The sequence below is a fragment of the Hesperophylax consimilis genome, chromosome 2, assembly GCF_061612785.1.
Source record: "Hesperophylax consimilis isolate HC1 chromosome 2, BYU_Hcon_1.0, whole genome shotgun sequence".
Taxonomy (NCBI): Eukaryota; Metazoa; Arthropoda; class Insecta; order Trichoptera; family Limnephilidae; genus Hesperophylax; species Hesperophylax consimilis.
The window spans coordinates 24,544,013-24,559,413 of record NC_142837.1 but is presented as its reverse complement, the minus strand read 5'-3'; the positions used below and the strand labels follow the sequence as shown (position 1 = coordinate 24,559,413).

At 34.7% G+C, this 15,401-nt stretch overlaps 2 non-coding genes across 2 annotated transcripts; both read right to left on the bottom strand.

Moving 5' to 3' along the window:
• Positions 1 to 3,840: 3,840 nt before the first annotated feature.
• Positions 3,841 to 3,959, bottom strand: LOC149425814 (5S ribosomal RNA). Its single transcript, XR_016304660.1, has one exon. It is a non-coding gene; the product is annotated as a 5S ribosomal RNA (ribosomal RNA).
• Positions 3,960 to 4,282: 323 nt separating this feature from the next.
• On the bottom strand, positions 4,283 to 4,401 carry LOC149425813 (5S ribosomal RNA). The gene has a single exon (XR_016304659.1). It is a non-coding gene; the product is annotated as a 5S ribosomal RNA (ribosomal RNA).
• Between the last annotated feature and the right edge of the window lie 11,000 nt (positions 4,402 to 15,401).

Genomic DNA, 15,401 nt, shown 5'->3' with positions numbered 1-15,401 from the left:
ACACAAGCAACATTTTCCGCTTACTGTGGTGGTAGTAGGAGATTTTCAAATATTGTTATGTTATTCTTAACCCGGGAATGTTAATAAGCAATAATAAAAAATAAAAATAAAAATTTTCTGCCTCAAAGGCAAAATGTAATCATATAATACATCTCCCTCACACTCATACATAAATGAAACATCGTTGCCATGGGAATTATGAGAGGGCCCATTAAGTTTACTTGTAACCTTTCTTTGGCAGTACACACAGACATATGAATATATAGACTAGAAATTAAAGGTGAGGGGTAAAATCAACTGTTAAAGAACGAAGGGGGTAAAGCTGACTGTGATTCGTCAATAAATCAATCTGACAGTATATAGGCATCTCGCATTATAATATCACCATTTAGTTCTTAAAAGTAAAATCTGCTTTTGTGAATAGACATTTTTACATGGGAGCGCAAATTACTCGCCACTTTATGAACAAATTTGCGAAGTCCAAATTCGGCAAAAAAAAATTTCTTCTATTTTCAGAGTCGAATATTTTGTTTACGTATTTAGTTAAGACACTTTTATAAGTGTTCATAATTGACTTCCCAGTAACAACGATGCGCACACTTGAGAATCGCTACATTCGACCAATGTTGGCTCGATGTGATAGTACCTATATGTTTCTACAACTGATTCATATTATACCACGTGAATAAGCTTAAAATGATGCTTACATATGGAATGTAATACGACAATTGGGTTTATTCTCTTTTTCACATCTATTTTTACAAGTTTTCATATCACAAGCCACTATTTTGCCGTGTTATTTCATAAAATGCCTCGACCATAGCTCGACGCTAGTTCGAACAAGAATGATGACGTCACATTCTCAAGATTCACTTGAGGCCATACGCGAGCCCAGCCGGCTCCAATGGAACCGGTATGGGGAGTGGGGAATAATACGCTTTTAATCACTTAGGGCAGGTCTACTAATATTCATATGTCTTTGGCAGTACAGCAATATAATCCCGACTCGTCAAACGTGTAGGCCACTAAACTATAGTGTTTACATTTTTTTACAGTAACCGAACGATTACTTGTGTATTACTAGTGAATTTTTAGTTCATTTTGATATTACAGCAAGGAAAAAAGTGTATACTCAAATTCGATTAAATAAGGGTTCGTTTCTATTTAAATTGCACTGTCGGCGGATCATTTTTTTTCCAGCAAAAAGAAATAAAATATTGTTTTGAAATTAATCTCGTACTAAGTGGTATAAGTACGTAATTACGTAGTTACTTCTCTTTTCCCCGCGGTTGATTTAGTAACTCCGCCGGACATTTATTACCTTTTTAATGAAGAAAATTAAATCATTTATTTGAAAAGGTCAAACTTTCAGTGGCGGCTCGAGCAATTCTTCGATGGAGGGGACCCCGACATTTTTATGTGTACTGAATTCTCACTACCCTAGAATATTATATAATTTTTTTCAAATAAAAATGCTCATGGAAAAGTCATGCACCTAATCAGATGTCTAAACACAAAATGAATTAAAATCTCTGTAGGTATATTATATTATCAATTAATTCACCTTCCATTCAACTTCACCTTTAATTGTTTCATTTAATAACTTTACACAAGTAGTTATAGAAATATATAAGTTCTACTCTCCTAAGCACAATCATGTGATTTATCAGGAGAGTGTAAGTAACATAATATTTATCCATCCAATCTATCTCTCACAGAATTGTATGAAAGAAACGCCTTACCTGAAATTGATAAAGAATACTGTCACTAAAATCTGCGTACATCGCTGCAGCAAGCGTGGCCTATACTGTCACTAAAATCCGCGTAAAAACGCTGCAGCAGGCGTGGCCTATACTGTCACTAAAATCTGAGTACATCGCTGCAGCAAGCGTGGCCTATACTGTCACTAAATTCTGAGTACAACGCTGCAGCAAGCGTGGCCTATACTGTCACTAAAATCCGCGTAAAAACGCTGCAGCAAGCGTGGCCTATACTGTCACTAAAATCTGAGTACAACACTGCAGCAATCGTGGCCTATACTGTCACTACAATCACTGCCCAAGTTTTTTTGGGTCGTTTATAACTTAATGGCTTAAAAAACATGTCTAATAAGACAAGAAGGTTAAAAAATATCCGAAATAAAGTTATATATTTCTGCATGATGTTAATAGCGTTTATGTTTGAAGAATTCATTAATTTGATGGAGTTATTTAGTACATTTCGGAAATATCTGGTGAGAATTGTTCCCAGTACCCCCCGTGAAGATCCGCCACTGAAAACGTCGATAGGGGAGTGAGCAAAGGCGGCAAAGTCACCCCTGTGGTTCATTTGTGTTGTGGGCCTGCTTTCTTTATTGAGTTATCTCCTTCCCTTTCTGTGAAATTGGAAATAAACTACTTAACTGTAATTTGATATCTGCGTACGTAAAAACTAATAGATAATATTTCTATTAGGGCAAAAATTTAATCGGTGATTGAGAGTAAGTGGTCGATCAATAAATAGCAAGGACGATTATTATTAATATTATTATTTGTTTTCCATCTAAGCATTTGAATATAAATGTTTAAACACTAGCAGTCTTAAATGCTCATAAAATAGGTTACCACAGGCATCTTTTTTTAAACTTTGTTATGCGACACATAACAAGAGCGCCCCTATAGTTTATAAATTAGCAGATTTAAATGGGAAATCTGCAAGAACTTTTCATATCAATGACATCATCAGAGTAGAATCTTAAGTCTGTAGGTCATTTTATAATACTTGCAAAAGTTGCGTCTACTAAGGCAATCTTAAACTAGTTAAGGTTAGAGAGAATCTTCGAAGCAGTTGTTTCGCCACAATTGTTCGCTCAAATTTTCTCTTATTGCGTTCATTGTGCAAACATGAGGTATCTTATGTTTTCACATTGAATTACTTTTGTGATCGTTACTTGTGTACATCCCTTGATGGATAAGTGTTAAGTGTCAGCTACACTACTCGCTTCGACGCTTCGACGAAGTCCTCGACGAAGTTAGCCGAAGTTCAAAGTGCGTGCCCACACACTCGTGCAACTTCGCGAGGAACGCTTCGAGTCCTTTGACTCGGGCGCATTTACCGACAGCAATCGGAAGTCGGGCGAAGCGAAGCGAAGTTGCCCGAAGCGAAGTGAAGTTCGTGCCCACACTATCGTATTCGGTCAACTTCGATCAAATTCGCGAGTAGTGTAGCTGGGCTTTTATATGTATGTGATTTTAATATGTCTATATATTTAACGTGCGATTGTGACTTTAACTTACACTCGTACATTGAATGTTTTATATACATGTGGTTGTGGTTGGCGTGTGTTTAATACATAGGTACATTCAATGACGAGAATGTTGAGTGTGTGTGTTGGAGGTACGTAATATAACGTTGGAGGTACGTGATATTTTATTTTGCATATATATATATATATTTTTGAAGTGAAACTTCTTTACGCGCGTCATGCAATTTCGTGGACCGGAGTAAAACCAACTCATGACCGAAACGAAAATGCGGGACCGATTAAAGTTCATTTGATCTAGTCAAAGTTTTGAAGTAAAATATAAATGCTTCTTAGCTCATCTCGACAACTGGCGTTGGTGGTGTAATGGTCAGCATAGTTGCTTTCCAAGCAGTTGATCCGAGTTCGATTCTCGGCTATGGCAAATTATTTTTTTGTTTTTAACGCCTTTTTTTTTTTCAATGGTTGACGATAATATCAATCCACTAAGTAATATTTTAGGCCTGTAGAATAATTGAAAAGTTAAAGAATGATATAAAATTTTTTATGATGTTAACGATAAAAAAATAAAAAAAAACATAAAATTACCATAAAAAATGGGCCAACGGCACGCGGTGTTCCCAAGCGGTCACCCATCCAAGTACTGACCGCGCCCAATGTTGCTTAACTTCGGTGATCGGACGAGAACCGGTGTGTTCAACATGGTATGGTCGTTGGCAAACGCTAAACAATATTAATTTCTATTCTACCTGCAAATAAATATATGAAAATTAGTATAAAAAAGCCCTAATAATACTGAAAACATTAGCAAGGTGTGTGCGACGTTGATAAAAATAATCATTACATACGCGCTTGAAAAAGATCGTAATTACATCCATAACTTTGTAGGAATTTTTTTTTTCAATGGTTGACCATAATATCAATCCACTAAGTAATATTTTAGGCCTGTAGCATACTTGAAAAGTTAAAGAATTTTATGATATTATTAATTATAGTAACGATAAAAAAATAAAAAAAAACATGAAATTACCATAAAAAATGGGCCAACGGCACGCGGTGTTCCCAAGCGGTCACCCATCCAAGTACTGACCGCGCCCAATGTTGCTTAACTTCGGTGATCGGACGAGAACCGGTGTGTTCAACATGGTATGGTCGTTGGCAAACGCTAAAAAATATTAATTTCTACTCTACCTGCCAATAAATATATGAAAATTAGTATAAAAAAGCCCTAATAATACTGAAAACATTAGCAAGGTGTATGCGACGTTGATAAAAATAATCATTACATACGCGCTTGAAAAAGATCGTAATTATATCCATAAATTTGGAGGAATTTTTTGAAGTGAAACTTCTTTACGCGCGTCATGCAATTTCGAGGACCGGAGTAAAACCGACTCATGACCGTGACGAAAAAAAGGGATCATTTCGCTATAGGAGCCTAGCTAATATTATATACCTAGTTTAACTCACTCTCCTAACTCATCTTCGCTGTCTACAGTAGCGATGTGTAGGTTCAGCCGGATTGAGTCCTTGAGCCCGAGTCCTTTGCGGGAAGCGGGTCCTACTCCCACTCCTTTTCGTAATCAACCACTCCCAGAGAACTCGGTCTGGGACTCGGACCCGAATGCCTCCAATCAACGACTCCCAGAGAACCCGGACCCGAGAATGCCTCTAAGGACTTGGACTCGGACCCGAATGCCTCTAATCAACAACTCCCAGAAAACTCGGACTCGGGGTCTCGAACCCGAATGCCTCCCTCCACCACCGGCCTCGCGAGTCCTGCAGTGAGTGGTAAGTTCTGGTGGTGAAGACATCTTCTGTTTACCTGCTTTACAGTAAGTGGATGTTTTGTTTATTGTTTAATATCTAGTACTTATTGGAGTTATTTGGGGTTATGAGTTGCTTTTCTAAACCGATGAGCTAATTAGTTAAATAATAATATCGACTGACATGTACTAATAAATCAATAATAGCAATAAATTATTTGAGTGATGTAAAAAAAAATAAGTTAAGTAATATTTAATTTAATTAGGTGTATAAAAATTAGGCTGTGACTGGGGTTTTCACTTTAAAAAAAATTGATTCTTACCCTAGTATTGTCGATAGTTTTATCAATCAATTCTGTTTCAGCAATCAATTCTGCCATTCGATACAATTAACAGCATTCCTCAAAATATTAGTATGGAAACAATAAGAAATGATTATTGCGGCTTATAGCCAATGAATTCACCTAGATTTTACCATTTTTCCAATAATTTTAGACTCACTAAGTACTCTAGGATGTACCTAGAGGTGCTACTAAGATATTGCAATACGAAAAGCGCTCCAGTGGATGTTTTTATTTATCTTCTAAAAAACACAAGCCACTAAGGCCACAAGGCATTTTGAGATATTGCCGATTAGTTTAACGGTTTTTATGTAAAATCTCAATGATTTATCGCAATTCTTTGATGTTTTATATTTTTATTTTAGCCCCTCATATTTGTAGGCGCTAGGTACCTACTGTAAGTAAAAATTATTGTTTTATTTTAAAGTTTTATTTTAATTATCGTTCACTATTTTTATTTTTTGTGTTATTAAAAATACAAATTTCAGTGGTGTCTGTCTGTGTATCCGTAACTCTGGTTCAATGAACTCTAGAATATGGATTTGCTTTGATTTTAAAAATTGGAACTGATTGTCAACTGGTATTGGAAAGATTCAGACAAGCGATAAATTAGGTAAGATTATTTTATTCAATAATTGTTTATTTAAAATGGCTATCTTTTGTTAAAATTTTTTAGCTATGTCGTAATAGTGTTCATTCGAAAGGCAAATTTCTGGCAAATGTTTATTTTTAATGATCCTGAGACATATATATGTATATATTTGTGAAACCAAAAGGAAAAATATACAAATCAAGTATATAATATACACAAATCCTACAATAATATATTGAACAAAGTGTGTATGTATTGTAAAAGTAAAAAAAAATGGACTGGAATAAATAGATATTAAAACATGTTGTTAATTGTTAAAATTTTAATAGTTCAATGCTGTACCTAACTACTTCCTGACTTTGTTTTTAAAACATCTCGCCTTTACTGAGTTTCATTTGATAGAGGCTTCGACCAAGTACCTTTATCTATATCGATGGACAGAGATTATGAAAACGACAAATTCTCAACGACAACCGAAATTTATGTTACTACATTTGATTTATTACTGCTTACGCGTGTGCTAAAATTATCATCTGGAACTTGGAACCTAATACTACATCCGTTACGGCCTCGCATTAGCCGTAGCCCAATCAGCTGGAACACGACAAGACACGAATGGATTTCGTTGAACTTCGCCAAAATGTAAACTGCACAACTCGCGACTCGGGTGCGATGGGTGACGGGATTGACTCCGTGTTCTCGTGTGGGTCCGAGTTCTTGTGCGGGTCCTTGTCCTGCTACGGGTCCGAGTTCTTTCGCGGGTTCTATCCGAGTCCGAGTGCCGAGTCCTTGGCCGGACCCGTGCGTCCCGGTAGTCGCCCAGTACCCAGTCCGCACCCAAGAACTCGGACCTGGGACCCACTCCAAGAACTCGAGTTCTTTTAAAAGGAAGCAGTCCTCGGATGCCTCCGGAAAAATGCAGAACTCACCCACCTCTAGTCTACAGGCAGAGCGCACGACTGTGGTCGTGAAGAACCGAGGTTCGATCCCCGCTTTAACTAATTTTTTTTTTCTTTTTATATAACTTTTAATTTTTTTTATCACATGCTACTTATAAATATGTCAATAGACAGAAAAAAAGAGAGAATGAAATGAAAAGAGAGAGAGAGAAGAATACTAGAAGTTTCACTTCTGTCTTGCGTAGGCTTGACACACCCATTTTTTTTTTTTCAAACTTTGTTAATGCTTGGAGAGAGGTTCAATTTACCTGTGAGTAACCCTCCCCCCAACCATGCTGTAATGTTTTAAGGTCCATGGCCATGTATTTAATCTTAGCATTAGTTAAAAATACCGTTTGGGGATTAAACTGGTGGTGCAGTTTGACTCAACGAATTACACCCTTATCTTAAAAGAAAAGATTGCTTTAGATGTTCATAACTTTTTACTTTATGGAGTTTTAGGAAATTGAAGATTATTTCCTTTACATGTTAGTTTAAACTAACCTTTACTTTATCGGTTTTATAGATTGCGTCAGATGCTCATAACTTTCTATTTTAATGAAGTTTTAGGAAATTCCATATTATTGACTTAATTGACTATACAACTTTGCATTTATGCAATTGGTAGAATAATACTTTAATAGTATGATTCCTTATAAAATTTCCTAGAGCTCAGGATATTGTGTGACGAATCGATAATATTTTTGTTTTTGTTTCATTGCATATATTATCTAATGTTTACGCATTGCATTAATACTTATTGTCTCTTGAGTGAGTAATGAGTATACGTTTGCATCTCACGAGATGATTATGCGAATGTGTCATAATTGATCCTTTTAATAGATAATATTCTACACAGGTAATTTATTTTTATTTTTCATTCAATGGGTTAATTTTACATTTCTCCACGATTCTGATCCACATAGTCAAATGGGTTTGAGCCTTGGCTAATTTCAGCTTTCTTAATTTTTCAAGAGTAATTTGAATATTTGTAATTATTTTGAAACTCTACTATATTTAATTAGGTTGCTGTTTTAATCTAAACTTACTTTCAAACATTTTTCTAAATAAAGTAATTTTTTTTTTTCGTCGTTTCTAATGACTTTATATCACTTTTTAAAAGTGTGTTGAATTGTCACTGTGTTGAGTTATCATGGAACCCTTCAGCACATATTAAAATTTTCTGTAAAATATAGTTTTGAATCCAATATTACACCTAGATATTTGATTTAATTTTATAATTTATTAAAGACTCTTTCTGATAAGAAACTTTAAAATTTATTACATATTTGACACTGTTCAATAGTTTTTTCTTTATGTCGACACTAATAATAGGTCAATATCAAATATCTCTAGCCAATATTAAACATTTATGTATTCTTCTTCAAATTTTGCAAATTAACTTTGTGGCACCATTTTATTAATGAAATAATTAAAATAATTAATTAAATTAAATTAAATATGTATTCCTTGGTGTCCACTGTGAATTTCATTAATAAGGAAGTTGAGTCCATTTTTTTTATTTTTTTTTATCAATGTTCGCATTCAAACTTAAATACTGGTATTTTTTTTTTTTTTAAGTTTGTTTTCATAGTTAAATTAATTCTCAAAGTTTAAATTTTATTAAGCCCGCCAAAACGAGCGGAATCCGAGCGGTAACAGGCGGGGTGTAGTGTGACGTCATTAGAACTGTGAAAACCACGTCGCTTAAGCATTATGTATGGAAAAAAATTTAATTCTTCAACAAGGAATTCCAGTAATTTTTTTACCAATGTTAACCGTCTATTATAATTGATGTTATTAAAAAAAAAAGAAAATTGATTAAGATTTCATAGTTAAATTAATATTTTAAGTTAGAATATTTGCTTTTCACGCCCGATACGGTACTTGTACGGTATCGCCGTCGCTACTTGCTGACGTTCCCCGCGCGAATTCAGGACCACCGCGCAGAAAAGTAAAGACCAAAAGTAAAATAACGGTTTACAGCCCAGTTCACTGTGAGACTTTTCTGAGCGGCCGGCGGCCTGAAGTGTATCACATGCTTTGTGACATGTATAATAATAAAAACATCTAAGTTATGCAATAAACAACATATTATTATAAAGCACTATACGAATATGTATCTTTAGAAATCCATTTCATATAATAATAATAACAAATACGTACATATATTTGACAAACCCAAATAAACCTTTGGCCTATACACCTCTCTCATCTAAATCGACCATCTCTCATGTAATAGAAAGAGATGCACCATAGGTGTTCCGTTGTACGTACAAGTCACGACACATGTGACGACAGAATTCTTTCGACCAATCGTGGAGCCTATACAGTCTATTGCTATTGAATGCTTTTTCAAGAACGTTTAACTAATTCTAAGAATAATAATATAGAAATATATTTATATATTTAGAATCGATATTTTTTGATCTACATGAACATATTTTTTATAAGTCAAAATATTTTTCACTCAACTTCCTTATTGTGGTAATATCAGTTTACTTCCCTTAAACATCAATTCATTAATGACATTAACTTCATCTTATTTTTATTCGCTATAATAGATCTGTTATTATTAATACATATATTTAAAAAAAATTGGTTTTACTGAAGATTAAACCTTCCTCAGCAAGGACGGGTGTCAACTGTGCTGAAAAGTGAGCCACATCTCAATTTGGTAGGACCGACGTTTATTGCTTATATTAACTGTTGTAATTTCATACAATTTTAGATAAATGCGTAATGTCCACGTGTGTGTATTGCCACTAAAAAGAATTATAATCGTCAACGAGTCTATCACTTCTAAGATTCCATTTAATTTATTCATTCATTCAAGAAAACGAAATAAAATTTCAAATAGCTGTATTTAAAAAGTATAAAATTTTGGTCACGAAAAATAAAAATATCAGAAAAATCACAAACTTCAACAAAAACAAAACAAACCCTCAAGGTTTGAAAACTAATAATGCCCCTAGCCAAAATTATGTCAACAAGGAAAAAACGTTGAAAAAATGCCGTAGTCTGACATCCGTTCTTTGCCATTCTCTGAGGACTTTTGTAGAAACACTAGAAAAAATATAATGTTTGGGTCTAGAAATGTTTGACGTAGCGCCAAAGTAGTTTTTATTCATTTTTTGAATAATTTATAATTTTTATTTTTTTATTTAATAAGAACAAAAAAAAAATAATCAAGGGAAACGGTCGCAAATTAACTTAGCCATAAAACAGTATTTTTTTAAAGTTGTTTCTTATACGAGCTCATAGTAAACTCATGAAAAAACAAACTATTTAGTAGTTTACGACTGTCTTTTTCATGACGTAATTAACAATTTTATTTTAATTCTGATCAAGAAAAACGATAGAACAAGCTTCAATGTATCCATAGCATATTTTTTAGTATTTATAACCTATACCTATTCGCTGTAAAGATGAATATAAATAGTGATTTCACCAATAGCTTTACCGTAACTATTATATGACATGCTCTTATTATTTATACTTCTTATTGTTCCAATATTATGACTTAGTGCAATAATATTTTCATCATTGCGTAATGATGATAATTATACATTTTTGACATTACTGCGACAATAATTATTTTTAAAACAGAATTTAGCAGAATGACCAAAATAATTACATGAACTGCATTTGACATTGACAACTGGACATTTGAAGCGATGACGTTGTCCAAATCTTCCACAGCAAATATCATGAATCTTTGACGTTGACTGGAATGATGACGATGACGGTGATCCTTGACGATGGAATCGATGAATTCGAGACCCCATACTTGACTTTGATGACGGTGACCCATGACGATAGTGTTAACGGTTTGAAGATCTGTGCTGACTAATTTTGACGTTGACCCATGACGATGGAGTTGACTAACTTGAAGGATATTACATATCTTGATTTGCTCGCTGAGTAATTTTCTCTGCATTCTGTTGCGATGTAATGATACTTCTGGCAATTTCTGTAGCTTTTTTCCAGTGACTTTAACTATTTTATGTCATGTAAACAATTAGTATGATGTCCTCAAATATACTGCTGCAAAAAATTATTGGGTTATTTCAAAATCCATAATTTTTATTTGGGCTCTGAAAACCTGCGTTATTTTATTTATTCCGTTGTTATTTTCTCTTACACCCGCAGATATTAATGTTACTTAGAGAAAAATGCGCTGTTTCAGTTATTCACTATGGATTACCATTAAAATCTACCTACAAACTTACAGCGAAAAGTACACGAAAAATGCGCTGTTTCAGTTATTCATTATGAATTACCATTGAAATCTACGTACAAACTTACAGCGAAAAGTACACGAAAAATGAGAACGGTGTAAGGATCAAAACGACACTGCTAGCGCCATCTCTCTTTTCTCGCATGAAGCTATTCAAGCTACTTCAAGTAATCAAAAAGCTTATAAAAACCTCCCAAAAAAACCTTTTCCTCTGTAAAACAATTCGATTTATACATTTAAAAAATATTTTTGATGGGCCGTATCTAAGGGTTTTATAGTTCTATAACAATTGGTAGGAAAATTTGAATAGTACTACACAATCCGGCAATTAGCCGGAAGACGTGGTACACAATTGAGAACACCAAGTCATATAAATAATAAACTACTTTACGTATTTATCAAAACACTCGAATACAGATTATCATTGAAATAGGATAGATGACGCTAGCAGTATTGTTTTGATCCAAATCCCAGTGATTTTTGTTTTTATCGGTTATTCGTCAATTCAAATCTTTAACCTAACTGAAAAATCTTTTTTTACATTTTCTGTGTCTGTCTTTCTCACATTATCATAAAGAGTTGTTGATATTATCTTCATCGATGATTAAATATCACAATGAGGTTATAAGCTTAATTGTGTATTTTACCATCCTCCCGATAACTAGGTACAATCTATTATGATAAATACATTTTCGAAGTAGGTCGAAAATTCGGCTAACTTATATAATATCATTTCATGCCCTTTGGGGGGATTACACCATCCTCTTGATAGCTTATCAATAGGATAAAGTATATATAAGTAAACAAATACATACTCGCAATAGGTAGAACATACTGCTATCTTATTTACTATGTACATGATTGTACATACAGCCATTATTCATAGGTTCGAGAACCGAATAGTAAACACCGAATTAAAAAAAAATAAAACTAAAATATATATGAATTATTATTTTTTTTTGGTAGACAAATGTTTAAGACAAGATTTTTTGTGCATAGCACAAAGGGTAACAATTTTTTTATAAGCAATAATTACTAGCCTGAAACACTCATTGAAAAATCTCCTGATAAAGATACATGACGCCAACGGGACATGAACCCGTGTCCTTTCGATTTCTGGTCGACAGCTCTGACCACTGAGCTATGGCGGCTTATCTCTTATCCGCGAAATAATTCAGTATGTACTAGTATTTCATTCAACAATTATCCTGTGGATAAGCTATCTACAGGATGGTGAAATACCCCCATTATATAGATGTTATTCGTGGGTTCGGAATTGTATACTCGTAATTTAAAAATAAATAAACCGTTAAATGTTAAATCGAAAATAATACGTTATCCCGTGGATACGTAAAATATCGATCGGTAAAATCAGGTTACGGATGACGATAATAATGTTAGAGTGCTTGATTTTTTTTATATTCGTGGTGTAAGAAATAGTCTGGGTGTCCAAGAAAAACAAGGTACCACCAGGTGAAGCAGGGAGTGATGCTAAGGCAACTATCTGGAGCCAGCGGGACTATTGCAGCCCCAACGAGGCATGTTGTGAGGCGGGAGGGAGTAGGGGAGGAGACGGGAGTGATGAGTGTTGTAAAGCACTTCCCCATTCGATTTGGTCACTAAACACTGCTATTGTCAGTTCAAGCAACGTTTCCATTTAGAATGGTGGTTTTACTGGGGCAAGACTTAGAGTATCGACCACTCCAGCTGTGTAGTGGTCCATTCTAACCGTCTACCAATTCGGAGAAATGGAGCGATTGCTAGTAACAGATTAAAAATACTAAATAAAAAATATCATCAATAAGAAAATAAAAACTTATATTAAAGAGTCACAGCACGTCATTGTTGACAATGTAGGCTCTAACCTAGTAGTCCAGTCAGTGGGGAGTTTTACCTTGCAAAAGGTTAGGTAGTAGCGATTTTGTTATATGTTGTTAAGATTGGGACTCTAAGGAAAAAAAAAAGTTTTCGACCTTGGGAGGGTCGAACTCGACCCGCCATCTTGGATTGAAGGTGCCAAAATTTGTTTTTTTCAAAATAATTGTGAAGTGGTCGTTTTTACAACCAAATTGTTGAAGGCAAACTTGATAACAACTAAATTACCTACATTTTTTGTAGAAAGTTTTTTTTTGTAAGTCTAATAGGTAACGAGTTACAGTGGCGGAAATGTGAATATTTTTCTAAAAAATGATGAAATTCCCAACTTTGTAATTTTTTCGGGTTATTCATTACATAATTATAATAATTTTATTAACTCATTTCCACACCACCATGAGGTCGAGAACATGGCGCATTTTTTTATTGTGGTATCCCCAGTAGGTCTACTCCACAGATATACCAGCGATGGTAGATTTCGAAATTATGTTACATTACTATGAATTATGTTACTATAAATTATGTTACTTAATAACAGTCTTCGTCATCAATGTCATCATTTAACTCATTGCCTGTGATACTGAGATTCTGGGCTTCCATTGACAAAATCTCTTCTTCTTCGTCCTCGATATCGATGTGAACCTCTGGCGAATTTCGGCATGTTTGACCATTACAGCACCCACATACAATAGAACACTTCAATCCAGTTTTCCTGCAGCTACATGCAACGCCGCGTCCTTTTTTACAATTGCATGAAATAAATTTTAATAAAGTCTCGGGCGCTGGTTTCTTTGTCATTCTTACTGGAACAATCCCGTTGGTGTCACGTTTCCAGCCCCAGTATTCTGGATATTTTTGGATTCCATACCATTTTTGGACTTGATGGTACGTTCTAAATGCATGGTACCGTGCATCGTCGTTCGTTGGTGGCAAAGAGGCAAGATTGAATTTGCTTTTTATTGTCGACTTTGCGAAACGTTCGTAGCTGACTTCTTCCAAGGTTTCCTTATCCATGTCACCCCCGTACAAAGCAACAAGAAAGCGTGTTCCTGCAACTGCTATGTCTTCTGGTGTTGCATCATGTTGTTTGAAGATTCCTATCATGGCATTGAGTCTTGTGTCGTTTTGCACAAGCGAACAAAATTTTGTTTTTCCTTGGTTGAAGAAGGACGATGTTGTATCACAGCCGCTAAAGGCATGAAGAAACAGAATATTCTCAGCCGCCTCTTTGTATTTCACACTATTCGCGGAATACAGTCTTTCAAAAGTTTTGCCTCTCCCGGGTTTGCGAAGATATATACTAATTTTAGGTGGTGCTAATGCTGTCAGCAGTACTAGGATATCAACGTATTCGCCAATAATGAAAACAGCGTCATATGATGAACACAAGGAAATCGCAGTATTGACAATCAACTCATCAGCATCTTCTTCAGCCTGCTTAACTGTAAAATCATCCTGTATAAATTGCTTTGTAAGCATCGAAATCAGACGGACTTTGTTATTTTCATTGGCTAAAAATCGTTCTTGTGAAACTTGAACTGTCATTATTTCATCGAAATGAACATTTGCAGACATGTGTTTCTTCGATCGGCGAAGTTTTTCTGCGGTTTTCGTATTTTTTTCACCATCATCAAGTGGATATCCATCGAAAACAATGACTGCATGTGATCCATAGTGATTTCTTACATAGTGAACGTACTTCTCGCAAATTGACCCAAAATAATCATTCCGATTCCATACAACTTTATGTAAAAGATATCCTCCATCCACAACATTAATTTTGCTACCTTCAAGTTGCACGCCTTCTGGAAGTTGTTCGAAAACACCATAAAATGATGATTTCGTACTTTTGCGCATTCCTTCTTCAGTGAAAAGCGACAAAGGAAATGGGGCGAGTTCGAATTTAAGAAAGCTTTAGACTAGGATCCCACTATAACAATTCAACGTCATCGAGCACACGGATGATGCTATATAAGTATATTGTAACGTAAAAATACGTTAAAATGATATTGTGTAGTATGTTCGTACAAAATTTATCAAGAAAACTGGAGTTTTACAATTTTTTGTCAAAATTTTCTTCTTTCAACCGCTGTAACTCGTTACTTATTAGACTTACAAAAAAAAACTAAAATAAAAAAATGTAGGTAATTTAGTTGTCTTTAAGTTTGCTTTCGACAATTTGGTTGTAAAATCAACAACTTCATAATTATTTTGAAAAAACCAAATTTTGGCACCTTCAATCCAAGATGGCGGGTCGAGCTCGACCCCCCCAAGGTCGAAAACTTTTTTTTTTCTTTAGAGTCCCAATCTTAACAACATATGTGAAAATCGCTACTACCTAACCTTTTGCAAGGTGGAGCCCTTTTTTATCCCCCACTGACTGGACTATAGTACCTACCTAAACATTT